The sequence below is a fragment of the Nyctereutes procyonoides genome, unplaced genomic scaffold (genome assembly GCF_905146905.1).
Source record: "Nyctereutes procyonoides isolate TBG_1078 unplaced genomic scaffold, NYPRO_anot_genome, whole genome shotgun sequence".
NCBI classification, from domain to species: domain Eukaryota; kingdom Metazoa; phylum Chordata; class Mammalia; order Carnivora; family Canidae; genus Nyctereutes; species Nyctereutes procyonoides.
Window position 1 is genome coordinate 15,642,520 of NW_026575049.1, and position 8,725 is coordinate 15,651,244.

General features: G+C 42.4%; 1 pseudogene; it reads right to left on the minus strand.

Moving 5' to 3' along the window:
• Positions 1-5,873: 5,873 nt before the first annotated feature.
• LOC129512053 (60S ribosomal protein L37-like) lies at positions 5,874-6,163 on the minus strand (annotated as a pseudogene).
• Positions 6,164-8,725: the final 2,562 nt, after the last annotated feature.

Sequence of the window (8,725 nt, forward strand, 5' to 3'; positions counted from 1 at the left end):
GGACTTTCAACTCCAGAACTTGAAAATACTTTGTAAGCAAAACTGTTACATATTTAAGGAGACAATCTCCAACTTGAAAATGGAAAACTACGGTCATGCATTGGATAATTCAAATAAGATATTTTATGTAATTTCAACAAAACTATAGGTTGAAATCATGATGGTGACGACAATGATGAAGAAGCATCCATCAAAGAATACAAGAATAAACATTCTTTGACATCATTGACACCAAATTATCCCCTCTTTGGCCAGTTTTAGCAGATTTCTTTCTCTATTCAGTCCTGCTTTATCTCTTTGGACAAGATCATAGAGTTGAGATTGTCTACAGGAACTATAAAGAAGTGGGCAAGTTGTAAGTATTGTCATGTAGTATTTTAGGTTTCCGACTGTCATTTTATTAAACAAAATTTATCGAGGTACTTAATAACCTTACAAAATAAATATTTTACAAAAACTCAGTACAAGCCTATGAAAAACAACCACCGGGATTTTAGCTTAAGGAAATATGTCGAGTTCAACTGCAAAATGCTATTATTTATTTTTAATATTTACGAAACATATATAAAATCTGAAACTTTTAAATGACTTTTCCTGACCTAAACCAAAGAAAGATGTTGTGCAAAAGCTAAGAGCATGTGAAAACCTCACAGAGTGCCTGGCACAGTGACAGTGAGGTGGAAACTGGCAGGGGTGCGGGAGCCTGAAGTCGTCCTCAGGTTGTCTGAGGATGAGCACTATGCTCATCAGGACTACGGAGATGTAGGTAGACCAGCACCTGGTATGAGGTCAGCATATGTGTGCCCTTCACCATTATTTGATGCTCTAACGTGACAGTTAACTAGACAAACAAATGCAGGACACAGAGACTGATACAGACCAGGTGCCGAGGGGCTGCAAGTTCATTGCCGAATCAGCCACCGTGACCGCGGGTGTGTAGTACCCTAAGTGAGGAGCCTGCTCGGCGGGGTTACCCCTGGCACATGAGCAGGATCACATGGGTATTTCAGGCCCAGAGAACCAACAGACTAGAAGTGGTTTCCCAAAGGTAACGGAGAATGGGCACAGTTTTCCGAATTACAGGTGAGAACCACTGGTGATTATTACCTAACCCATTTCAAGTCAGGTGTGACAGAGCGACAAAGATTCTCAACATTCATTTCCTGCATAGGCTGTTTTTCAGGAAATCTTTGGAAGATATATTGTAAAATAAATAAATAAATAAATAAATAAATAAATAAATAAATAAATAAATAAAGGAGTAATCCAAGAAAAAGAAAACATGGGAGTGAAGAAAGGGGTTCTGAAAGAGGTGAAGAGCACCCCCAGGATGTTGGCAACCTTTAGGATGAGTCTGGACCACAGTCTTGGAAAGGCCGCAGAGGCAGACGCGGAGTCACAGAGCAAATTGATAAACTCACATGATGTATATAAGGAGTTTGAATGAATTCTGCAATTCTGGGAGAAAACGTTGAGCCAATTTAAGAAACAGTACATGGAAGTAAAAAAAAAAAGATAATTAATGCATATAGAGGGGAAACCGGTAACATGTTGAAAGCAAGAAAGAGGAACCGTAGTCTAATCCATGGCTTTGGTACAACAGAGTTGTGGTAACGCAAACACTGTCTGCTGAATGATCCAAACTGGGGTTCCAGACCCAGACGGCATAACGGAAGACTGAGGGGAGCAGCAGCCGATCGGGAGGCGGCACGTAGAACAGTCCTGTTTCACGGTCATATGGAGGGACAACTAAAGTTGAAGATCTACTCAAGGCAGTCTAATCAATGCTACTCTTGTAAGTATGTAAAGAAAACTTAAAGACTTAAAAAAAAAAAAAAAGAAACCTTAAAGACTTGAGAAGTGGCCTCCACGTTATTTAACATTTGCTAATGTTTGGGTTGATGGAAACATGCATACTGCCAAAGATTTGTGTAGTGCTGCATTAAAAAGTGCCATTTTAATTAAGCGTGAAAAAGAGTTTTTCAATCAAATTCCACTGTAGTGGAGTCTCCAGGGGGAGACCTCTCATTTTCACGTTCCCTTTGGAACTACCTGCTTCCCAGCATGGGCGTCAAGGAAGGCTTTGGGTTTTTTTTCCCAAATTATGAATAATGTGTTGTTGGAGCTGGTGGTGACTCACTGGGGGTTAGAATTAGAAAATTTGTTAGGGGGGAATCCCTGGGTGGCGCAGCGGTTTGGCGCCTGCCTTTGGCCCAGGGCACGATCCTGGAGACCCGGGATCGAATCCCACATCGGGCTCCCTGCATGGAGCCTGCTTCTCCCTCTGCCTGTGTCTCAGCCTCTCTCTCTCTCTCTCTCTCTCTCTCTCTGTGACTATCATAAATAAATAAAAATAAAAAAAAAGAAAAGAAAATTTGTTAGGGCTTCTTCTCAACTTTCAGGACATCCTACTGGTAAGTGCGACTGCCCCGACCTCAGTTATGAATGAGAGGGGTAATCAGAGCCCAGACTCGGGAGCATGCTGCCTGCTAGAGAATCACAGCTCTGCCGCTTGTGGGCTGCGAGAACTTGGGCAAGTTGTTAGCAATTTGCACCTCTGTTTCCTCATCTATCAAATAGGGATTGATGTGTTGGTGCTGAGCCAATGCTGATGTAAGTCCAGGGCCCAGAGCAGCGTGTGTCTAAGACCTGCTCCTGCTGGTGCTGCTCGGAGTGGGGACCCACGCTGAAAGTTGGCCCACTGCTCACCATGAGGCCGAATTATTTTGAATACCGCACTGAGAATTCATTTTATATTATCTTTCCGTTCATGTCCTGGAGGCTTTTGTGCAGGTCTGAGAAAGGATAGACTGGGATGATTAAATTGAAATAATAAATCAAAGTATTAAAGCACACAAAAAATGTAGATTACTCATAGGAAAAGAAATCACGATCCCTATTTGAGTGTTTAATTAAAGAATTGTTTGCTGTGGATGGATATGGAGGGAGGTTTTATCTGACTTCAGTGCAGTGACTCAAGAAATGGAAGAGAGACTGGGAGTTCAATAGGAATAATAACATGGTAAATAAAAAATTAAAAAAAAAAGACTTTCATGATATGGTGTCGGCCCTGAGTCAACGGGATGATTGACCAGATGTCCGGAGCCACCATCGGGGTTGGCATCAGGGTGAGCCAGTGACACCTGCAGAGAGGGCAGTACAGGGCACAGGGAGGCGGGGAGGGAGGCATCCGTGGGATCAGGGGAGGGCTGTGGCTGTGGTTTGATAACTGGGAAACTCCAATCTGAGAAAGGAGGGACATGGGGCTGGTTGGGTGGCGTGGTTCCCGTAAGACAGTGCTCGGGACTGGGGCACTGTGAGAGCATGTCTATGAGCCCCATATTCCCCGGTTTGTCCTTTTCCTATGTGGGTCACACTGGGAAATGCCGAGGACACAGCTGTTGTAGAGAAATGTCAGAGAGATTAGGTAAATGATTTGCATGAACTATCTTGGGCCTACGCGCTCTCTCATCCCGGGGTATAAAAACATTATGTGTACTTTGCTCCCTTTGCTCCCAGACTCGGTCCGTAAGGGATCACACTTTCTCCTCGGGGCATCTGTGTATTTCCCACTCCGCATATGCCCAATATTGTCTGAGGGCGTAAAATTATTTAAAAATAATTTTAATGTTTGTCCTTCTCCGATTGACTCACTTCACTCAGCATAATACCCTCCAGTTCCATCCACGTTGAAGCAAACTCTGGGAAACGAACTAGGGGTGGTGGAAGGAGAGGAGGGCGGGGGGTGGGGGTGAATGGGTGGCGGGCACTGAGAGGGGCACTTGACGGGATGAGCACTGGGTGTTATTCTGTATGTTGGTAAACTGAACACCAATAAAAAATAAATTTATTTAAAAAAAAGAAACAAATAAAAAAATAATTTTAAAATGCAGCTGGATTAAGGCCTCCATGGTTTATGTACAAGACATCGGTAGGATTGTTGATGAGAGACAGACGAAGACCATCTCTCACTACTGTTAGAATAAATAAAGAAGAAAACGTCAGAACATCACAAATGCCAGGAGAGTGAGGATTTGCCGTGGGAAATGACAGGAAGCTGGAGTGAGGTGGACAATGCGCTGGGTGCTTGTGCTACCCTAGCCCTTCTGCTGAGGTACTAATGTCCAAGGTGATATTACTAGGACGTGGGCCCTGGGGGTGATCGGGTCATGAGGTGGAGCCCACGTCCAGGTCACCGAGCTTCTTGAGCCTCCTACCACGTGGGGATGCAGCACTAAGGTGACGGTGTATGAATCAGGAAGCTAGAGTCTGCTGGCACCTTGGTCTTGGGCATCCCGGTGTCCCCACCTGGGATGTGTGTTGTGACGAGCCGCCTGGCCGCTGGCGTTCTGGACAGCAGGCCACACGGACGAGGACAGGGAAACGGAAGACTTAAGGGTGCAAGAGCTCAGTACGCTCCTAACGTGTGCATGTGCGTGTGCATGTGTGCACATGTGTGCTTATGGCTGTCTGTCCTGGGAACTCACTGGCTTCCATTCATGCCGCTTCCTGCGACTGATGCCATCTAGTCACTGAGGAAGCTGACCCCACCGCACACTCAGCTCAACCCATCAGTGCGTGAGCGTGTAAGGCCTGTGAGGTGAGCTGCTTCCACGGCGACCAGTTAGCTCCTCGCAGAGTTAGGCTGGTCCTGGTCCTGCGCGTGCTCTCTCCCCACGTGGACATGGGCAGGCCTGCTGCTGTCGAGGCAGCGCTTCCAAGTTTCATGGGTCACGCCAGCTGGCTCCCCTGGTTTCCTTCCCGCCTCCAAGACTTCAATGATCATTTTACAGGGGAGTGATTTTTGAGGTACACACTGGGGAGGGGGGCATAACTGTAGCAGTTGGGCGCTTGGCTATATTTTATTTTAATGCCTTCAAAAAGATGACGAGTGACAACTCATCTATGAAAATAGTCTGAGACAAGCTTCTGAGAGCCCTTGTCTTGACCCACAAATCCATCTGTACGCCCTGAAATAATAGGGTTTCTCCTGAGCGACCGAGGCTCTCCCGCCAGCGGCAACCTCAGGGATGGCCGTATGAGGCCGCCTCATGGTCTATAGGACTGGACCGAACCGCAGGCCATGGCCTTCCAGTCCCTCCTCTCCAACAAGGCAATTCTCCTGCCTTCCTATGAACGAGGTCAACCTATGTCTATTCCCTCTATAGATATGTTGTCCTCCAGAGAAAAAAATGCCCAATTATTCTAATCATGAGTGATTCTCACCCCCCAACCTCCCCACCTCCTCATCCTCCCCCCCCACTGGATTTTCCCTCGAATCACCGATACAATGGCCACAGAGAATGTAAAAACCACTGTTTGGCTAGAGTAGCGGCTTAGAAGATGAAGGCCGACGTTTCTATTTCAGATGTCCAAATAACCCTATTCATTGCCAAGATACTTCACGTAGAGCTGGGCTGGCCCTTAAAGGTCATCCTGGATTGAGGCAAGAGGACCGTATCTCTGCAATTCTGAACACACTGGCGGTTTGACGTGGGCCACCCAGCTGCCTGCACTAAGGGTGCGTAATTTTGCACGAAGAAGCTCTTCTGGTCAAGGGAGAGCGATATTGTGCTGCCGGGAGCTGGGACTGAGCTGGGCTGCTTGCCCCAGCAAGGGCCATCCGGGCTTCTCACCCTCCAGCCCAATACGCTCTCTCTGTAACTGACCAAACCCTACATGAAACAGCAAGCTCTCTGTCACTCTCTAACCCCTCTGGCCACGAGCTCTAACCCACTCATTCCTGAACACACAACCGACAGATTTTTTTTTTCAGAATCCCAAATATGATTTATTTAAATAACTTTCTTGGTTTGTTCTTTTTTTTTTTTTTTTTAAACCAGAACGTTTGTTTTGACTAATCGTTGAAATCCTTAGGATGAACTGGATGTTGCAACAGCTGCCCTCTTGGGCTTAGGTGTCATTCCTTCACAGAATCCACGCCCGAATCTGCAAAAAATGTACAATTTTCAGGTGCCCCATTCGACCGGGGCCAGTGTTATTTCGTCTTTCAGCCTTGGGACTCCAGTTATACGTTCTCTTTCGCTTGGCAGGGCGGCCACACTTGCCGCAGGTGGACTTCTGAAGGTGGTAGGCCTTAGAGCCACAGCGGTGGCACAAGCGTCTTATTATACTTTCTGAACGATAACGTCCCCTTTGTCATCTTGTTTCCATGGCAGACCCCAAAGACAACTTTCTTGACTCTAATTACCTACATCCGTCCCATCATACATGTTCCTCCACTGGCCTCTCCTGTCCTATGGCTCTTGGTCCTTGTGCCAGAGTGTTTCTGGATGTTTTCATGCCCAAAGCAATGGTGGCCTTGGACTAATCTCTATTTTTCACACTTTTTTCTATTTTCCCCCTCTGCCTATAGCTGCCAATAGTCTCCTTCTTTGCGAAGCACCTTAGAGCTCTCACGTTTGCAAATCTGTCTCCAGCTTCCTCAGACAAGATCAAGCACAGCCGGTTCTGTGTTTTCACCGCTGTGTTTATCAACACCAGTAGCACATTGAGCGTTATATTGTCCTAATTTGCTTCAATGGTGTTCCCCTTTCCTATCTTAATTTCTGTAACATACCGTCTCCCGTGTAGGCCTACACATAGTAACTACTAGATACAGGTTCATTGAATGAATGAAAGAATAAATGAATGGCCTAGAAGGTTTGGTCTAGCACATACTTTTTTTTTTATACTTTTGAATATCAAGTCAGCAAATATGGCAAATACACTTAAGAGATTGTTGTAGGAGTATGTGTCTACCGTGCTTCTCTATTTTACTTGTTTATATTATTTTTCCATCATCCAGAAAACTGGAGAATCTATTGTTTCCACCTACATTTCCCAAATGCCTGAAAACTCACTAAATGTATGAGTAATATTTTTAAGCAATGATCTAGGAGCAAATCACTATGTTAAAACATTAAAGGATTTTTCTAAGACTGGATCTTTTGTGTTAACAATTCTTGATTCACCTATTTCTCTCTATAAATGCCATACACTCATGCTTCTGTATAATTTTTGTTGGATCATTAAATAGTTTTTTTGTTTGATTATTAGTTATTAAATATTTATCATTAAATAGTTAATAGTTATTAAATAGTTGGATATCTGTGTTTTTCAAGGTACTTTAATTATAACATAAACAGCACTAAAATATTCTAAAATATATGTTTTGAAAGCTTCTTGTAGCAACCAATCATTCATTTTTCTAAAGAAATATTTTAGGGTCCTGATAAATCCCACACTTCTACCCCATTAAAAAATGAGTAAGGACTTGAAGAGACATTTCTCCAAAGAAAACATACAAACGGCAAACTGGAAGTGACTTCTCAACATCACTAATCATTAGAGAAAAGCAAATGAAAACCAAAATGAGATATTAGCTCACACCTCTCAGGACGGATAGCTTTAGAAGTTGTTAATTCGTGCAGTCTTTCTTATTCACTCTGTGCTCATTTAGCCCAACTGACGGAGTTCAGTAGAGAAAACTATTGTTCTGTTAGTGTCCGAGAAGAAAAAAAATGATTATTCCTTCAGGTTGAAGGAAGTTTTCCCATGAGATGGAATTTTATGTTTTGGATTATTTTACTTTACACGTTTCTGACAAACTATTGGATATGTTTAATTACTGGGCAATTCAGTGAAATTGTGACAAGATTTGTTCCTCCAAACTAGTTTCTAATTTATCTTACATCTCATCGTAGTGGTTTTGTATTTCATTGCAAAAACAAAAAAACAAAGAAAACAACTAGAATGTAAATGCATGTCAAGTGCTTGTTTCCCATTCAGAAATACAATTTCATTTCCTTATCGACTTTTAATTGAGCTCTTCATCTTAGCCCATACAAAGTGGTAGGAAAAAGTCCTTCCTGAGATTAGAACTGAATCCACATAGGACACTCTATTTTCTAATGTAACATGAGATGCAAATGATTAAATAAGCAAAATATATGGATATGTAGCTTTTTCCACGGTGCACTGAATACGTGCATAAACCTGTCTCACTTTCTGTTTTCTTTAATATAACTGGTATGCACATTTTCCCCCCACTACTGCCTTCCACAAAATGTAAATCTTTCCCATCGTAAAACGAATGTTCTTGCCTTCTTGCTGAGAGTATCTGGTTTTGTATCATAAGCTTATATATACTGTAAGAGTAAGAAGCAACTACTTTCACATATGAAAGGAAATAAACAATATGGATAAACGATTCACCCACTGTAGTCAACTGGTTGTTATAACTATGATTCCTTTGTTCATAAAATTATTCTGGACAGTTTATAAAATTAAAAAATAGGGATTTTTGGTATCTTCTCACATCTGGAAATGTGACAAATAAGTTATTTCTAAACATTAACAGTGCGATGAATCATAGTATCATTTTAAATATACATATGGAAATAGACTGGCAAATAGTAGGACTTCTCTTTCTGTATCTCATATATGTGACTAAAAAGGAAATATTATTCAGACAAAATAATGCTTTAATAGTTTTCACTTTTGAAGTGTTTTATAAAAACTTAATATTAGGATATTAAAATTAGGTCTTCCCAGTTCCATGCTCAAAATTGGAAAATATGCATTTTTAGGCAATAATGCTTATTTTTATTAAGTGCTTTTTTATGATCTGTAATTTAATTTATATTAACCAGACTATTAAAAGCAAATTAAAAAGTAAGAGCAAAAAAGTAGACAATTTTGCAGTCTGTGAGATAAAAAAAAT